Source organism: Mirounga angustirostris, unplaced genomic scaffold, assembly GCF_029215605.1.
Source record: "Mirounga angustirostris isolate CCGP_5_RB_7025 unplaced genomic scaffold, mMirAng1.0.hap1 SCAF_3, whole genome shotgun sequence".
In the NCBI taxonomy this organism is placed as follows: Eukaryota; Metazoa; Chordata; class Mammalia; order Carnivora; family Phocidae; genus Mirounga; species Mirounga angustirostris.
In genome coordinates, this window is record NW_026991711.1 from 86,530,097 (window position 1) to 86,549,109 (window position 19,013).

At 41.0% G+C, this 19,013-nt stretch overlaps 1 protein-coding gene across 11 annotated transcripts in view; it reads left to right on the plus strand.

The window, feature by feature from the left end:
- The window catches only part of WDR33 (WD repeat domain 33), a 156,530-nt gene that overhangs the window by 37,559 nt on the left and 99,958 nt on the right, over positions 1–19,013 (plus strand). For 4 of the 11 annotated variants that reach the window (XM_064586363.1, XM_064586365.1, XM_064586366.1 and 1 more), the window contains exon 1: positions 50–226. The exons of 1 other annotated variant lie outside the window; for it this stretch is intronic. The gene's annotated coding sequence lies outside the window, so the exon portion shown is untranslated. Of the gene's footprint in view, positions 1–49; positions 227–19,013 lie in introns of those variants that run through there. 6 more of the 11 variants (XM_064586370.1, XM_054506256.2, XM_064586369.1 and 3 more) reach the window with 3 other exon arrangements.

Below are 19,013 nucleotides of genomic sequence, written 5' to 3' on the forward strand. Positions count from 1 at the left end.
CGACGGAGCTAGGCGCCCCAGGCGCGCGTGACGTAGTAACGCTCGACGGTGCGTGATGACGCTAGGGCGTGCGCTCGGTGGCTCGTAGGGGAAGATGGCGGCTGCTCCTTTGGAGGAGAGGGATTGAGAGGGGTGGAAGGAAGAGGCCGGGCGGGAGAGACATTCCCGACAGTGAAGACGAACCCTTCGCTCACCATTCCTTAGGAGCTCTGCTCAGCGCTGGAGGGTGAGTGCAGCGGCGGCACGGGACCCCTCGCCTGCAGCAGGCGGCGGCACTTTCCGCCATTTTCAAGCTCGGCCGTTGCGTGCTTTGGGGGCCTGGAGGGGCGCCTGAGGACAGGTTGGGAGAGCAGTGAGGATCGTTGTCGGGAGGGCACTTTGAGGCTAGTTCGAGCTTTAGGGGAGGGAGCTAAAGGCTTGAGGCAGACTGGGGAAGGAGGGCATGGTAGGACTCCCTCCTGACTGGGAACCGGTGGCGACAAGAAGACGTAGGTAGGGTAGGCCACGAATAAGACGTGAAGTTTAGAGAAGGGAAACGCATTAAACTGAGGTTTGGGGCGGGAGTGGAAGGGGTTGAGCCGAGAGTTGAATGGAATGTGGCTTTGAGTAGTTGGTTCAAGGGGTCTCGGGAAGTTAATGCGAAACCTGTAAAACAGCGGCAGGCTTCGCCTCGATATTATCGTGTCTTGAAATTGGTGTTTGTAACAGGGATAAATCCACAGTTTGACAAGCAAAAACCCTCCTCCTTTGGAAAAGTTACATTCCTATTTTGTTTGCTTTAGATCATGCTACCTGCCAGTGTCCCTTCAATAACTCCCTCCACATCTCCGGTTTTAAGTTGCTTTCTGACAACCAGATATTTTAGGATCTTAGAAAACTTTATTTTTTATTTTTTATTTTATTTTTTTTTTTTTTTAACTTTATTTTTTAGAAAAGAAAATAAATACTGATACTAGGTTGTTGTAACCCTTGTGGTTAGTGGCCCTTCCGTTGAAAGAGGAAGGTCGGTCGATAGGGAATTCCGTAATTGGATCTGTTTAAATCAGATCAGAAAAGTTACTTGTAGAAAGCCTGTCAATATTTTGAAGTAATTTTTTTTTTTAAAGATTTTATTTATTTATTTGCGAGAGAGAGAATGAGAGACAGCATGAGAGGGAGGAGGGTCAGAGGGAGAAGCAGACTCCCTGCCGAGCAGGGAGCCCGATGCGGGACTCGATCCCAGGACTCCAGGATCATGACCTGAGCCGAAGGCAGTCGCTTAACCAACTGAGCCACCCAGGCGCCCCTGAAGTAATTTTTTCACAGATGACATTAAGTTCACTGTTCAGGAACTTTGGAAGACATTCGAGTATGAACAAAAAAGCCAGTGTTAAAGGAATACCTCTTGGGAGCGCTGAGTTGACTTTTAAGTACACTCTGGAGATCTAGTGCACGCAGTATTTTTTGCCTGTGAACGTGAAGCAGTGGTAGATCTATTTAATTCAAACAAAACTTTTAGAGACTGTTAGTTAAAAGGAAGCATGTTACTTGTTCCCATGGTGGCATTTTTCTTTTCCTAATCTTAATTGCATTTGACACCCATTTTTAATCACCATAAGATACTTTTGCACTTTTTAATTGGTCTTCCTGCCTAGAAGATAAAATACTGTAAAGATCTGAGTTTGTGCAGAGGCTTGAAGTTACGTATTTAGCCTATTTTATTGAAATTTACAGAAAAATTTTATCTTTCTATTCTCGTGTTAAGAGTATTGGTAGAAAGTTGGCCTTGTATCACAATGATTTAGTTTCAAATCCTTATCTATGATGTTGATGACTTAACTTGCATTCTTTGGTTGGTGAAAAATATTAAAAGGTCAGATTTTGCCATCACAGTTGTATCTTGATCTATGGCTTTAGTTACACTTTTACTAGCCACTTAAGGTGCTTATATAGTTCTCTCTGCTAAGTAGTAAGTCCATATTTTTCACATTACTTTGGGAAAAACATGTTATTTATTGCCCAAGTTCAAACTGTTTCATATTTCTGAATAAGGAAGTGAGGTCATAGTAAAGCTTGTTTTCTTTCATTCTGAAGATTTTATTTATTTGAGAGAGAGAGCACAAGGTGGTGGGTGGGAGGGAGAGGGAGGAGCAGACTCCCAGCTGAGCTGAGAGCAGAAGGCCGATGCTTAACTGACTGAGCCACCCAGGCACCCCCATAGTAAAGCTTTAAAACTACAGCAAATACATTGACAGAAATACTAGTGAAAGTCTTTCACTCACAGGCATACATATGGAATCCTTTTGAGAGTGCTTAGCAAAAAATTAGGACCTTTATGACTGTTTTTAGATAAAAGTGGTATTTGTAGTCTGCAGATTAGAAATCATCATCAAAGTATATTTACTTAAATATCAAACTTAACACTTGTTTAAGCATTGCAGATTTGTTGTTTTAAGATTCCAGATTTTCCTACTTTTCTGTCCAAATTATTCCAAGATTTCATTTGTGTTGAAACTTTTGCTTGTAAGAGGTGTTATATCTGGATATATATATATATATATATATATATATATATTTTTTTTTTTTTGGTGGTGGAATGGTGAAAGTTTCTCTGTTGCTGTAATGTGTTGTGTGATGAGTAAGTTGCCAGACCATAGTTTTAATGCTGAAAGATATTTGATCTTTGTCTTTTACATTGACGTAGGTTAAAAACTTTTCTCCTTGAACACACTCTGTGGTTGATATCATTTCTGTCCCCATTGCAAAAGACTTACATTAGTCCTAGGCACAGAAGCTCTTAAGTATGTTGGAAGATCTTACCCACATTACTCTCCTCCTTTCTGGTCCTTGAACATTTTATGTAGTATTTTCTGGTGGAGGAGTGACTTCATAATGTTTGTATTGTACCTTATATTCGTAATTTGAGTGCTTATAAATTCTCAGAGCTGGTTAATATTGGAAAGGGCATGGCTTTCAGCAGCAGACAGACCTAGGTTTGAATGACAGGCTCACCACTAGCCAGCTTTTTTTTTTTTTTTTTTGACAGAAAGAGCCCATGTGAGCACAAGCAGGGGGAGCAGCAGAGGGAGAGGGAGAAGCAGGCTCCCCACTGAGCAGGGAGCCCGACATGGGGCTCGGTCCCAGGACCCTGGGATTATGACCTGAGCCAAAGGCAGCCGCTTAACTGAGCCACCCAGGCGCCCCTAGCCAGCATTTTTATATTGGGTCAGTTAATTAAACTCTGAATGTCAGTTTTCTTATATATAAAAATGTTAATTATTGTAATAGTTATTTCAAAGGTGAAAGAAAGTGATACGTAGTAAGCATTTAGTAAATTTTGGCATTTTTTTTTCTGTGACTTGAATTTAATTGGCTGTCATTTTCAGGGTTTTTTTTTTGAGGTATAATTGACATGTAACATGATATTAGTTCGAGGTATACAACATAATGATTTAGTATTTGTATATATTGTAAAATGGTCACTTCAGTAAGTGTAGTTAACATCTGTCACCACAGTCACAATTTTTTTTTCTTATGATAACTTTTAAGATCTACTCTTAGCAACTTTCATATATGCAATAAAGTATTATTAACTATAGTCACAATGTTGTATATTACGTCCCCATGACTTACTTATTTTTTTTTTTTAAAGATTTTATTTATTTATTTGAGAGAGAGAATGAGAGAGAGCATGAGAGGGAAGAGGGTCAGAGGGAGACGCAGACTCCCCACTGAGCAGGGAGCCCGATGCGGGACTCGATCCAGGGACGCCAGGATCATGACCTGAGCCGAAGGCAGTCGCTTAACCAACTGAGCCACCCAGGCGCCCCTTACTTATTTTTTAATAACTGGAAGTTTGTACCTTTGACCCCCTTCGCCAGTTTTTAAAGTTTAACTCAAATATCTTTGTTAAAGATTTACAGTCTCATTCTTCTGTTAAACTGTTCCTTTCTCTGTGTTAATAGATTTTTATTTTATTTTATTTATTTTTAAAGATTTTATTTCTTTATTTGACAGAGAGAGAGCACAAGTAGGCAGAGCGGCAGGCAGAGGGAAAGAAACAGGCTCCTTGCTGAGCTGAAGCCCGATGTGGGCCTTGATCCCAGGACGCTGGGATCATGACCTGAGCTGAAGCCAGATGCTTAACCGACCGAGCCACCCAGGCGCCCCTCTCTGTGTTAGTAAAGCATTTTGTGCATATGTCTACTTAATATATTTTGATTATGTATCTTCTTCTCTCCTTTGTGAACTCTTTGAAGGCAGATACTTTATTGCCTTATATTTTTGTATTCATAAAGACTAGGCATTATAAAAATTGAGAAATGATAGAGTGAGTTTTCTACAAAAACTTTCCTCGGGGCACCTGGGTGGCTCAGTAGTTTAAGTGTCTGCCTTCGGCTTGGGTCCCAAGGTCCTGGGATCAAGCCCTGCGTCTGGCTACCTGCTCCCGTCAGGCTACCTGCTGGGCGGGAAGCCTGCTTCTCCCTCTCCTACTCACCCTGTTTATGCGCTCTGTCTCTCTCTCTGTCAAATAAATAAATAAAAATCCTTAAAAAAAACCAAAATACTTTCCTCATGACTACTGGGATCCGTTTTCACACAGATCTGGTTTATTTCTGCTCCTTGCCTTTACTTAAGACCTCTTTGCCTGCCTCCCTCCTCTCAGACCATTCATGTCCTATCCATTCCTCAAAATCCAGTTAAATCTCATCCCATTAATGAGGTCTTTAGTGACTTTATTTATAACTCCTCTCTCCAGTTAGCCTAGGGTCTGTGTGACTGCCTTTTGTTACTTTGTGTCCTATAGTACTTGGCACTATGCCTTACCCATTTTGAATAGGTCCTTGGATGATAAGTGCAAGACTATGCTGAGGCCGAGTTTGTTATAGGCACCTGCTGTATTCACTGTCGCACTTAGTAAGATACTTTTAAGGAACAATTTCCCCTTTTTTGTATGTGGAATATTCTGGTAACTTTTCCCCCATCTTTATATGTTATGAGAAATTGCAAACATCCAGAAGAGTTGAAAGAATGAACACCTATTGGGGCGCCTGGGTGGCTCAGTCATTAAGCGTCTGCCTTTGGCTCAGGTCATGATCCCAGGGTCCTGGGATCGAGCCCTGCATCAGGCTCCTGCTCCGTGGGAAGCCTGCTTCTCCCTCTCCCATTCCCCCTGCTTGTGTTCCCTCTCTCACTGTGTCTCTCTCTGTCAAAAAATAAATAAAATCTTAAAAAAAAAAAAATGAACTCCTGTTACCTTCCATTTAGATTTACCTGTTACTAACATTTAACCATTTGCTTTAGCCCTCTACCTCCCTGTTCAACAATCAGTTGAAATTAAATTGCATATATCATGCTGTTTGTCCCCTAAATACCTCAGGATGCGTCTCTTTAAAATAATGTCATTCTTTCACACTACACATTTTTATTTCAAACCAGACTCTACCTAAGGCAATATTAAAAACACAGTACCATTATTATGCCTAACGCAATTAGCATTAAGTCTCTGGCATTCACTTTTAATTTTTTAATTTTAATTTTTATTATTTTTTTAAGACGATTTTATTTATTTGGAGAGAGAGAGAGAGCGAGAGAGAGCACAAGCCAGGGGGAGAGGGTGAAGCAGGCTCCCTGCTGAGCAGGAAGCCTGAGGCGGGGCTCAATCCCAGGACCATGGGATCATGACCTGAGCCGAATGCAGATGCTTAACCGACTAAGCCACCCAGGCGTCCCCATAACTGACATTTTTTAAGAGTAAAGGCATTTGTTTTGTTTTCTCTTATTTTGGGGGATATTATTACATACTCAACAGATTTTAATTTTTTTAGTATGTTAGTCAATTAGAGTCATTAGTGGACAAAGCTAGGAAATGTGTTTTCAAAAATCATCAGTTTATATTGGTATTTTTTTTTTTTAAGATTTTATTTATTTATTTGAGAGAGAGAGAATGAGAGAGAGCACATGAGAGTGGGGAGGGTCAGAGGGAGAAGCAGACTCCCCGCCGAGCAGGGAGCCCGATGCGGGACTTGATCCAGGGACTCCAGGATCATGACCCGAGCTGAAGGCAGTCACTTAACCAACTGAGCCACCCAGGCGCCCCTATATTGGTATTTTATTTTAATTTAATTTAACTTATTTTTAAAAAAGATTTATTGAATGATTGATTTATTGAGAGAGAAAGAACCTGTGAGAGGTGGGGAGGAGGAGAGGGAGAGAGAGAAACTTAAGCAGACTCCATGCTTTGCATGGAGCCAATATGGGGCTTGATCCCATGACTCTGATGAGATCACAATCTGAGCTGAAACCAAGAGTTGGACTCTTAACCAACTGCACCACACAGGCACCCCTTTTTTTATTTTTATTTTTTTAAGATTTTAGTTTTAAGTAATTTCTACACCTAATGTGGGGCTTGAGCTTACAACCCAGAAATTAAGAATCGCACGCACCATTGACTGAGCCAGTCCGATGCCCCTATATTGGTATTTTATTTTTATTTTTCTTTATTTAAGAAAGAGCGAGAGGGAGGGGAGAGAGAGAGCGCACACGTGTGTGCGTGCACGGGAGCAAGGGGCAGAGGGAGAGAGAGGGAATCTTTTTCTTTTTTTTAAGATTTTTTATTTATTAGAGAGAGCGCTTGCGTGTGCACAGAGGGAGAGGGAGCAGAGAGCTCTCTGCTGAGCAGAGAGCCCAAAGTGGGGCTGGATCCCAGGACTCTGAGATCACAACCTGAGCCGAAGGCAGACACTTAACCAACTGACTGAGCCACCCAGGCATGCTGAGAGAATCTTAAGCTGGGTGTGGAGTGCAATGTGGGCCTTGATCTCGTTACCCTGAGATCATGACCTGAGCCGAAATCAATACCTAGAGGCTTAACTGACTGAGCCACCCAGGTGCCCCCCCCGCCTCCCAATATTGGTATTTTTTTCCATCTTGGTATTTTAAATTCAAATCACAATTAACATTATTATTGGGATTTCCAACAAAAAAAGAGTCAAATTTACAGTGCTGGTATTACTAACAATCCTACTGAGTATGGGTGATTTCAATCCGTATTTTCCTTAGAATGTATCCCACTGAAGATGAACAGTTGATGAACTGGGAAGCCTGCTTCTCCCTCTCCCACTCCCCCTGCTTGTGTTCCCTCTTTCACTGTGTCTCTGTCAAATAAATAAATAAAATCTTAAAAAAAAAATTTATCATCTTAACCATTTTTTTTTTTTTAAGATTTTATTTATTTCTTGGAGAGAGAGAATGAGATAGAGAGCATAAGAGGGAGGAGGGTCAGAGGGAGAAGCAGACTCGCTGCCGAGCAGGGAGCCCGATGCGGGACTCGATCCTGGGACTCCAGGATCATGACCTGAGCCGAAGGCAGTCGCTTAACCAACTGAGCCACCCAGGCGCCCCTCATCTTAACCATTTTTTAAGTGTACAGTTCAGTAGTGTTAAGTACATTCACTCGTGCCACAGATTGAGAATTTATCTTGCAAAACTGAAACTCTGTACTCATGGAACAACTCCCCATTTCTGCCCCCCTCCAGCTCCTCGCAGTCACTGTTCTACTTTGTTTCTATAAACATAAACATATATACATATAAACATACCTCATATGATTGAAATCATGCATTATTTCTTTTAGTGGCAGGCTTATTGCACTTACCATAATGTCCGCAAGGTTCATCCATGTTGTAGCATGTGACAGGATTTCCTTCCTTTGACAGCTGAACAATAATCCATTGTATGTATATACCACATATGTGTATCCATTCATCCATGGGGCATCCATGGCTATTGTGAATAGTGCTGCTGTGAGCATGGGTGTCCAATCTGTTCAAGATCCTGTTTTCAATTCTTTTGGATATATACTCAGAAGTGGGATTGCTGGATCATATGGTAGTCTGTTTTTAATTTTTTGAGGAGCCTCCATCCTGTTCTCCATAGTGATAATACCATTTTACAATCCTACTAATAGTATAAAAGGGTTCCAATTTCTCCACATTCTCACCAACACTTATTTCCTGTTTCTTTCATAGTAGTCATTCAAATAGGTGTGAGGTGATACCTCATTCTGTGTTTTTCTTTTTAAAGATTTTACTTAGAGAGAGAGTGCGAGCACATGAGCAGGGGGAGGGGCAGAGGGAGAAGCGGCAGACTCCCTGCTGAGCAGGGAGCCCAATGTGGGGATCAATCCTGGGACCCTGATATAATAACCTGAGCTGAGGAGCGTCTGGGTGGCTCAGTTGGTTAAGCGTCTGCCTTCAGCTCAGGTCATGTTCCTGGGGTCCTAGGATTGAGCCCCGCATTGGGCTCCCTACTCCACGGGTGTCTGCTTCTCCCTTTCCCTCTGCTCTTCTCTGCTTGTGCTGGTGCAAGTGAGCGCTCTCTCTCTCTCTCAAATAAATAAAATCTTTATTTTTTTATTTTTTTAAAGATTTTATTTATTTGACAGAGACAGTGAGAGAGGGAACACAAGCAGGGGGAGTGGGAGAGGGAGAAGCAGGCTTCCCGCGGAGCAGGGAGCCCAATGTGGGGCTCCATCCCAGGACCCTGAGATCATGACCTGAGCCGAAGGCAGTCGCTTAACCAACTGAGCCACCCAGGCGCCCGGGTTGTCTTTTTATTATTGAGTTGTAAGAGTTCTCTGTATATTCTAAATGCTACAAGTCCCTTATCAGATTTATGATTTGCAGAAATTTTCTCTCATTCCGTGGATTGTCTTTTCACTTTCTTTTTTTTTTTTTAATCTTTGCATTCCTACCCACTTTGAGAAACAACATCTAGACCAGGGGTAGGCAGATTTTTTTTTTTTTTTTAAGATTTTATTTATTCATTTGACAGAGACAGAGCGAGAGAGGGAACACAAGCAGGGGGAGTGGGAGAGGAAGAAGCAGGCTTTCCTCAGAGCAGAGAGCCCGATGCGGGGCTCAATCCCAGGGCCCTGGGATCATGACCTGAGCCGAAGGCAGATGCTTAACAACTGAGCCACCCAGGCCTCCCGTCTTTTCACTTTCTTGATGGTGTTATTGAAGCACAAAAGTAATTTTACAAGACAGGAGCTTTAACCAACTAAGCCATGGAGCCCACTCACAAAACTAATTTTGATGATGTCCACTTTATCTATTTTTTCTTCTGTTGGTTGTGCTTTTGGTGTCATATCTTTTTTTTTTTTTTAAGATTTTATTTTTAAGTAATCTACACCAAACGTGGGGCTTGAACTCACAACCTGGAGATCAAGAGTTGCATGCTCCGCCGACTGGAGCCAGCCAGGCACCCTTTGGTGTCATATCTAAAGAAGGCTTTGTCTAACCCATAGTCATGAATATATATATTTACTCTATTTAATGCAATTAGCAATTGGTCAAGCTTTCGATTTACCCAGCCAAGAATGTGGATTGTTGTCCATGGTTGTAAATATGAATATGACTTTGATTTTTTGGTTAGAAAGTTATAGAGAGTTTTACTTTTGTGGTTAGAAATCTATAAGCTTTCGGGGCACCTGGGTGGCTCAGTTGGCCAAGCATTTGCCGTAGGCTCAGGTCATGATCCCAAGGTCCTGGGATTGAGCCCCATATCGGGCTTCCTGCTCAGCAGGGAGCCTGCTTCTCCCTCTCCTGTCCACTCCTGCTCTCTCTTGCTAGTGCGCTCTCTCTCTAAAATAAATCTTAAAAAAGAAAAAGAAAAATCTATAAGCTTTAGTTTTGGTTCTAATAAAAGTAGTTTTACATAACTATTGAACCTTTGATTTTATTTATTTATTTTATTTAAGATTTTATTTATTTGACACAGAGAGACACAGCGAGCAAGGGAACACAAGCAGGGGGAGTGGGAGAGAGAGAAGCAGGCTTCCCACGGAGCAGGGAGCCCGATGCGGGGCTCGATCCCAGGACCCTGGGATCATGACCCGAGCCAAAGGCAGACGCTTAACGACTGAGCCACCCAGGCACCCCTTTTATTTATTTTTTAAAGATTTTATTTATTTATTTGAGAGAGAGAGATCATGGGCAGGGCGGATGGGCATAAGGAGAAACAGGCTCCCCACTGAACAGGAGCCCAATGTGGAGGACTCGATCCCAGGACCCTGGGATCATGACCTGAGCCGAAGGCAGACGCTTAACTGACTGAGCCACCCAGGTACCCTGAACCTTTATTTCATAAAGAAGAGGTTCATGTCAAATAATGAAGGACATATATTTTATTGGTGAAAATTTTTTAACTTCATTTTTAATATTTGATTAAGTCTCAGTTTATTGTATCCTTAATAACCACTGTATTTTTGACATCCAGACTGGTTTGGAGGGAAATACCAAATTACGAGGGTATGTGTCATAGGGTAAATGAAGACACTGCATATGCTAAATACTGAGGAACTTGTTAGGCTTTAGGCCAATATGGGTAATAGAACTAGAAACTGAGAACTACTGCTCCCCAATCAAGAGGCACTCAAAGCCTTAAGCTTGTCATTTCATCTTGCTATTGACAAACTTGAAATATACAGGACCATCTCTTTAGGATCGTTGCTTTGGGAATAATTTTGTGTGTTCTGTTAAGTGCTTTTACCTTCAATTTAGGTGTTTGTTTTTAAACTTCAGTAGGTTAAAAATGAGCTAAAAGAAACTTTGGAAAATTCTTACCTGCTCCCTGTGTAATCTTGAAATTATAGGATTGTTTTATTACTGGAGGTCATCACATCTAGACCTTTTAATTAGAATATAAACAGGATTGAAGAGATTAAATTTGTTTGTAGTCACATGGTGATAGAATCCAGGGCATTTGAATACCAGTTTTAGTGTTCTTTTTTCCACCTTTACAAAAAAACCCAGAGCATTTCGTGGTATAACTTGTAAGGGCTTTTTGGTTCATTGTCTTTGGGAGAGAGCTAAAGTTACAACAGTTACATACCTAGAAGAGCCTAAAATAGGAAGATCTTCCATCGGGAATTAAGAGATTACAGAATTGCTTACCAGTAAGGACTTTGGTGTACTTTTGTTTTAGTAATGCAGTGATTTTTAGCTTTTAAATCTGCATTTAGCAGGCTATTTCTTGGTAGATTTTATAAACACACCCACCCACCAACCCACCCACACATCCCAAATGTGTTGCTCAGTGCCTCCTTCATGTTTCATGTACTCTTAGTTGATATTAATAAAGAGTATTTTTTACCCACATTTTCTACCGACAGTGCTCATTTCCAGTTATATTTTTTACATCAGTTTTGTGCCCAGAGTAGACATTTCCAGTTTCGTGTCTGACCATGTTCCTAACACTATAGTTAGGCAGCATTACTTTTATAAGTTATTTTGTTTTTATGCATTCACTCGTTCATTTACATACTATATGCATGTGTTAAAGTAAAAGGTACAAGAGGATGTACAGTGATCTGTCTTTTTCCTGCAGTTGTCTTCTCCTTTTATCTATCTAGTAGCTATCCCTGTTAACAGTTTGTTACAAAATCTTCCAAAGTAATTTTGAGGTATATGTAGCAAGTTTATATACTGTAGATGTGCATATGTTCCTATTTTTGTTACTTTTCACATACACTGTAATATTTTTTTTTTAAAAGATTTTATTTATTTATTCATGAGAGACAGAGAAAGAGAGAGGCAGAGGGAGAAGCAGGCTCCCAAGGAGCAGGGAGCCCGATGTGGGACTCGATCTCAGGACCCTGGGATCATGACCTGAGCCGAAGGCAGACGCTTAACCATCTGAGCCACCCAGGCGCCCATTTTTTTTTTTTTTAAGATTTTATTTATTTATTTGAGAGAGAATGAGAGAGAGCACATGAGAGGGGGGAGGGTCAGAGGGAGAAGCAGACTCCCTGCCGAGCAGGGAGCCCGATGCCGGACTCGATCCCGGGACTCCAGGATCAAGACCTGAGCTGAAGGCAGTCGCTTAACCAACTGAGCCACCCAGGCGCCCATACACAGTAATATTTTATACATTGTTTTGTACTTTGATTTTTTTGACTTGACAATGTATCTTGGAGATCCTAAATAATAGTTGCATAATACGCATTGTATGTATATTTCATGGTTTACTTTAACTAGTCCTCTACTTAATAGATGTGTGGTTTCCAGATTTTGGCTATTGCAAAAGATGCTTTGTTGAATAACCTTATGCACATGTGTTCACATATGTGTAGGGATAGATTCATGGAAGTGGAATTGCTTGGTCAAAGTATGTGCACTATTACTGTATGAATATGGTTGTTTTACTCACATCAGCACTTGTATTACGGTTTTTGCTTTTGTTTTTAAGATTTTATTTTTTAGAGAGAGTGAGTGCACAAGTGGGGGTGGGGCATGGGGAGAGGGACAAGCAGACTCCTTGTGGTGTGGGGAGCCCAATGAGGGGCTCCATCCCAGGACCCTGAGATCATGACCTGAGACAAAGTCAGACACGCAACCGAGTGAGCCACCCAGGCACCCCTGCTTTTTTTTTTTTTTTTAAAGATTTTATTTTAAGTCATCTCTATACCCAATCTTGGGCTTGAACTAACAACCTAAGAGATCAAGAGTCGCTTCTCCACCGACTGAGCCAGTCAGGTGCCCCTGGATTTTGCTTTTTTGAGTGATGTTGCTTCTCAGTAAGTGATGAGGAGTCATTCTGGTTTTCTTTTTTTTAAGGATTTTATTTATTTATTTTAGAGAGAGAATGAGAGCTCATGGGGGAAGGGCAGAGGGAGAAAGAGACAAGCAGACTCCATGCTCAGTGTGCAGCCAGGTGTGGGGCTTGATCCTAGGACCCTGAGACCATGATCTGAGCTGAAACCAAGAGTCAGATGCTCAACTGAGTGAGCCACCCAGGCGCTTAGAGGGGTCATTCTTCAGCATGAGTAATGACGGGAATTTAAAATCACTAATTTGTCCCTTTTTGATAATTTTTATGGGATATGTTTTTGCATAGTAAAATGTTATGCAGCTCATTGAATACCTTATGTAAGGTAGATCCTGAAAGGCAGTTCATTAGAATCTTGTTTCGTATAGGTAAAAAATTCAGATTTTAGGGTGCCTGGGTGGCTCAGTTGGTTAAGTGACTGCCTTCAGCTCAGGTCATGATCCTGGAGTCCCGGGATCGAGTCCCGCATTGGGCTCCCTGCTCATCGGGGAGTCTGCTTCTCCCTCTGACCCTCCCCCCTCTCATGTGCTTTCTCTCATTCTCTCTCTCTCAAATAAATAAATAAAATCTTAAAAAAAAATTCAGATTTTAGTAAAAATTTATGAAGAATGTAAAAAATTTAGCAAAAAATTTTAGTAAAAACATATACTCATTTTTCCCTGGATTATTATAGTTGATTAAATTGTTTTCTGGCCTCTTATCCCTGTGTTACCTTTCATAGGATAATTTATTTTTCTAAAATTCAGACTTCCTTACTTACATTTCTGGGATGATTCATCATTGTCTCCAATGCTAGTGTTATACTTTTTGGACCCCATGGGGTATCTGATGAAAGTTGTATACTCTTTTCCCAGAAAAAATGTAAATATTCATATTAGAATTCTTGCAACTTGAGGTAGGGGGTGTAATTGAAATCCCTTTGCCTGTTTACGTATCCATAGACCCCAGGTAAGTCTCACTGCATTATTTGATAGATTTAGCATGTCTTTAGCATGTCTAGGTTGGCATAACATGAATTTCAGAATCTATCTCCACTATATGAACTTAGGTTTTCAGCTTTTTCCTCTGCTGCTCCCTCTTAACACTTACCCTGTCCATGAACCACTTTTAAAAACTCAAGTGCACCTAAAACGAATACAGTGTTATATGTCCGTCGTGTCTCAATTAATACAAAAACCTTTTACTCCTATTGCTGTTTCCTTTGCTTGGAATCCCTCTTCTTCCTCTTTTCCAGTTGGTATATTCCTTCTTTTATCACTGCATAAATTAATTTACCTGAAACTTTTCTGTTTTACATCTGTGCTTCCCCACTCATTAATTCTTGTTTCTTCCCATAGCATTCCCTCATAGCATTTTAAAAATAATCCTTCAGTATGCATTTAATAAGGCCACTAGATTATCACATACTTACTGAGTACCTACTGGGTTCCAGGTCTAGTTTTGTTTGTTTGTTTTGGTGTTAAAATATGCTTAACGTGGGGGCGCCTGGGTGGCTCAGTTGGTTAAGCGACTGCCTTCGGCTCAGGTCATGATCCCGGAGTCCCGGGATCGAGTCCCACATCGGGCTCCCTGCTCGGCAGGGAGTCTGCTTCTCCCTCTAACCCTACCCCCTCTTGCGCGCTCTCTCTCACTCTCTCTCAAATAAATAAATAAAATCTTTAAAAAAAAAAATATGCTTAACGTAAAATTGACCATTTTAACTTTTTTTTTCTTCCAGTGTAGTTAACATTTTTAAGTATACACTTGTTTGATATTAAATACATTAACAGTGTTGTATAACCATCTATCTCCAGAACGCTTTCAGCTTTTCTTTTTTTTAATTTAATTTTTAAATTTAAAAAAAATTTTTTTTTAGGGCGCCTGGGTGGCTCAGTTGGTTGAGCGACTGCCTTCGGCTCAGGTCATGATCCTGGAGTCCCGGGATCGAGTCCCACATCAGGCTCCTTGCTCCTTGGGAGCCTGCTTCTCCCTCTGACCCTCCTCCTTCTCATGCTCTCTGTCTCTCATTGTCTCTCTCGCAAATAAATAAAATCTTAAAAAAAAAAAAAAAATTAAAAAAAATTTTTTTTAAAGATTTTATTTATTTATTTGAGAGAGAGAATGAGATAGAGAGAGAGCATGAGAAGGGGGAGGGTCAGAAGGAGAAGCAGACTCCCTGCTGAGCAGGGAGCCCGATGCGGGACTCGATCCCAGGACTCCAGGATCATGACCTGAGCCGAAGGCAGTCGCTTAACCAACTGAGCCACCCAGGCGCCCTCCTTTCAGCTTTTCTAACTGAAACTCTGTACCCATTAAACACTAACTCCCTATTCTTCCCTCAGCCTGTGACAAGCACCATTCTACTTTCTGTCTCTATGAATTTGACTACTCTAGAAACCTCATATAGCGAATATTTCCTAATCCATTCTGTGAAGCCAGCATTACCCTAATACCAAAACCACATAAAGATCATAAGGAGGAATACTATAGATCAGTATTTTTCTTTTTTCTTTTCTTTTTTTTTTTTTTAAAGATTTTATTTATTTATTTGAGACAGAGAGAATGAGAGATAGAGAGCATGAGAGGGAGGAGGGTCAGGCGGAGAAGCAGACTCCCTGTCCAGCAGGGAGCCCTATGCGGGACTCGATCCCGGGACTCCAGGATCATGACCTGAGCCGAAGGCAGTCGCTTAACCAACTGAGCCACCCAGGCGCCCCTAGATCAGTATTTTTCATGAATATAAATGCAGACATTCTCAACAGAATAGTCAGTTGAATCTAATGGTGAATAAAAAGAATTATATACATTATGACAAAGTGGGGTTTATTCCAGGTATGCAAGCCTGGTTTATTACTTAAAAATGAACTAATGTACTTCATTACATCATATGAGTTTATGAAGAAAATTTATGTTAATGGATTAATAAATCGTGCATTATATTAATACATGCAGAAAAGCATCTGACAACATTCAATATCTATTCATGATAAAAATGTTCAACAAAGCAGACATAGAGGGGGACTTCCTCAGGTTGATATGGCACATCTACAAAACCCCCACACTCACTTGATAGTGAGAAATTATGGGGTGCTTGGGTGGCTCAGTTGGTTAAGCGTCTGACTATGGCTCAGGTCATGATCTTGGAGTCCTGGGATCAAGCCCTGTGTCTGGCTCCCTGCTCAGCGGGCAGTCTGCTTGTCCCTCTCTCTCTGCCCCTCATGCTCGCTCCCTTTCTTGCTCTCTCAAATAAATAAATAAAATCTTAAAAAACATAGTGAGAAATTAGACGCTAATACCTGGAACAAGGCAAAGATGTCCACGCTTGCCACTCCTTTTCAGCATTGTCCTGGAAGTCCTAGAGAATGCAGTAATACAAGAAAAGGAAATAAAAGATATACAGATTGGGAAGGAAGAACTAAAATTGTTTTTGTTCATAGATGATGTGATTGTCTATGTAGAAAATTTCATGAATCAACAAAAATCTTCTGTAACTAATAAGTGATTATATTATAGCAGGGTTTCAGAATACAAGGTAAATATACAAAAGCCAGTTGCTTTCTTATATACCAGCAATGAACAATTTAAATCTGGAATTAAAGCAATGCCATCTATATTAGCACCCCCCCCCCCCCAATACAATGACTTAGGTTTCATCCAAAAAAAGTGTACAAGATCTACATGAGGAAAACTCTTTGGAGTTTCCTATAAAACTCTTTGAAGGAAATCAGAGAATACCTAAATAAATGGAAAAATATCTCCATATGCATGGACAGGAAGATTCAATATTGTCAAGATGTCAGTTCTTTTCAATTTGATTTGTAGATTCAGTGTGAACCCAGTCAAAATCCCAGCAAGTTATTTTATGAATATTGATAAAGTTCCTTTTACTCAGGTAGATATTATCAGTGGCTACTAAAGGGTTGATTGCTGGAAAACAATATTCACACATTTCTAAGGCATTACCTAAGGTATTAAACATTTTAGATATACACAAAAGTTGAAAGAAGTTAATAAATACCATATACTTGCCTCCTAGATTCAACATTTGTTACAATTTTACGGTATTTTGTTTTTCTATTAGTTTGCTAGGGCTGCCATAACACAACTGAGTGGCTTAAGCAATAGTCACTTACTGTCTTACAGTTCTAAAGATTAGGTGACTGAGATCAAGGTGTCAGTAGGGCCTTGTTCCCTCTGATGGTGTTAGGGAAGGATCTGTTCCAGACCTCTCTCCTAGTTTCTGGTAGTTCCTTAGCTTGTGCCAATGTAACTCCATTCTTTATGTGTGTCCAAATTTCTCCTTTTTATGAGGACACACCAATCCTATTGAATTATAGACTCATCCTATTCCATATGACTTCATCTTAACTAACGACATCTACAATGTCCCTATTCCCCAATAAGGTACTGAGGGTTAGGACTTCAGCATAGGGATTTTGAGGAGGGGAGGTAATTAAACCCGTAACATTCTGTCTCTGCATTCATACATACGTATATACATATTTTTTGACTATTTGAGAGTAATTGCAGGCATCATTACATCATACTTCATTCAGCATGCAGTAGCAACATGCAGTATCACATCTAAGAAAATTTGCCATAATTCCCTGTTATTACATAATAGCTGGTCTACATTCAAATGGTCTTTGATAGATTTTTTTTCAAACCCCAGGACCTAATAATAAAGGTTTATGTGTTCCATTTGGTTGTTTCCTTGATCTTGTTTATTTAGAGCAGTCATCCTGCTTTTTAATTTTTCATACACACACTTTTTATTTTTTTATTTATAAAATAAAATTGTCTTTTTAAAGATTTCATTTATTTAACAGAGAGATCGAAAGAGAGTACAAGTAGGCAGAGTAGCAGGGAGAGGGAGAAGCAGGCTCTCCGCCGAGCAGGGAGCCTGAGGTGGGGCTCGATCATGACCCGAGCCGAAGGCAGCGGCTTAACCGACTGAGCCACCCAGGCGCCCCAAGATTTCTTTTTTTAATTTATTTGAGAGGGAGAGAGAGTGCACAAGCAGGGGGAAGGGGCAGAAGGAGAAGGAGAAGCAGACTCCCGGCTGAGCAGGGAGCCCTAAGTCAGGCTGGATCCGATGCCAGGCTGGATCCGAGGACCCTGGGATCACGACCAGAGCCGAAAGCAGACGCTTAACTGAGTCACCCAGGAGCCCCTCTTTTTTTTTTTCTTTTTTTAAGATTTATTTATTTGAGAGAGAGAATCGCGCGAGAGAGACTCGCGACTCGTGCGTGATGCGCATGCACGCGCACACGTGTGTTAATGGGGGAAAGGGCAGAGAGAGAGGGAGACAAGCAGACTCCCTGCCCGATACAGAGTCTAGCACTGGGGCTTCATCTCACAACTCTGAGATCATGATCTGAGCCAAAATCAAGAGTCGGAAGTTTAACGGACAGAGCCCCCCAGGTATCCTCATACACTCTTTTTAAGACGTTCTCAGAGAAGTATTTAGATAGCAGATCAAGTCTCTGTGCTCTGCCAACCTGTTGAGCGGTAGTTGAAACCACCATTTGCTTTCTCTGTCCAAGAGTCTTAACAAAGAAGACATGTCTCTTGATGATAGTTAAGAGGGCTATTAACATTAATTAATTGTCTCTGTTACAGTTATTCCGGCAAGTGAACTTTATCTCTTTGTGTATCTCAAGGATTGTCTTCCCCACCCCCCCAAAAGGTTTATTTTGTATGTGCAACAGGTATTCTGTATTTTAAGTTTAGACTTTCTGGAAAATACCCTTTCTTCTTCTTCTTTTTAAAGATTTTTATTTTTATTTATTTATTTTTTTAAGATTCTATTTATTTATTTGACGAGAGAGACAGCGAGAGAGGGAACACAAGCAGGGGGAGTGGGAGAGGGAGAAGCAGGCTTCCCGCCGAGCAGGGAGCCCGATGCGGGGCTTGATCCCAGGACGCTGGGATCATGAACTGAGCCAAAGGCAGACGCTTAACGACTGAGCCATCCAGGCGCCCCTGGAACATACCCTTTCAATTTGGTGAAAATTCTCTTAGCTCATTCCTTGTAATATACAAACAGAAAAATTAATGTTCTGTGAGCAGATACTTTGCTGATCCTCCGTACTGCATAATGTTTTTTCCTTTGTAACTAATAAGTATCTTGGAGGTGATACTTTGAAATTATGTAAGCATACTGCTTTCAAACTTTTGTCCACTAATTTTAGCATCCATTGGTGGAACCTGTATGCAGCAAGTATTATTGGGTGTTCCAATGGTGATTTTCTGTTAGTATATATTTTAATGTATATCTTTGACAATTTTTATATGTGCCAGGCGGCATGCAGGACAGTGGAAATACAGAGATTAAAAACATTCAGTCCTGCGGCGCCGGGTGGCTCAGTTAAGCATCTTCCTTTGGCTCAGGTCCTGATCCCAGCGGGGAGCCTGGTTCTCCCTTTCCCCCTGCCCCTCCC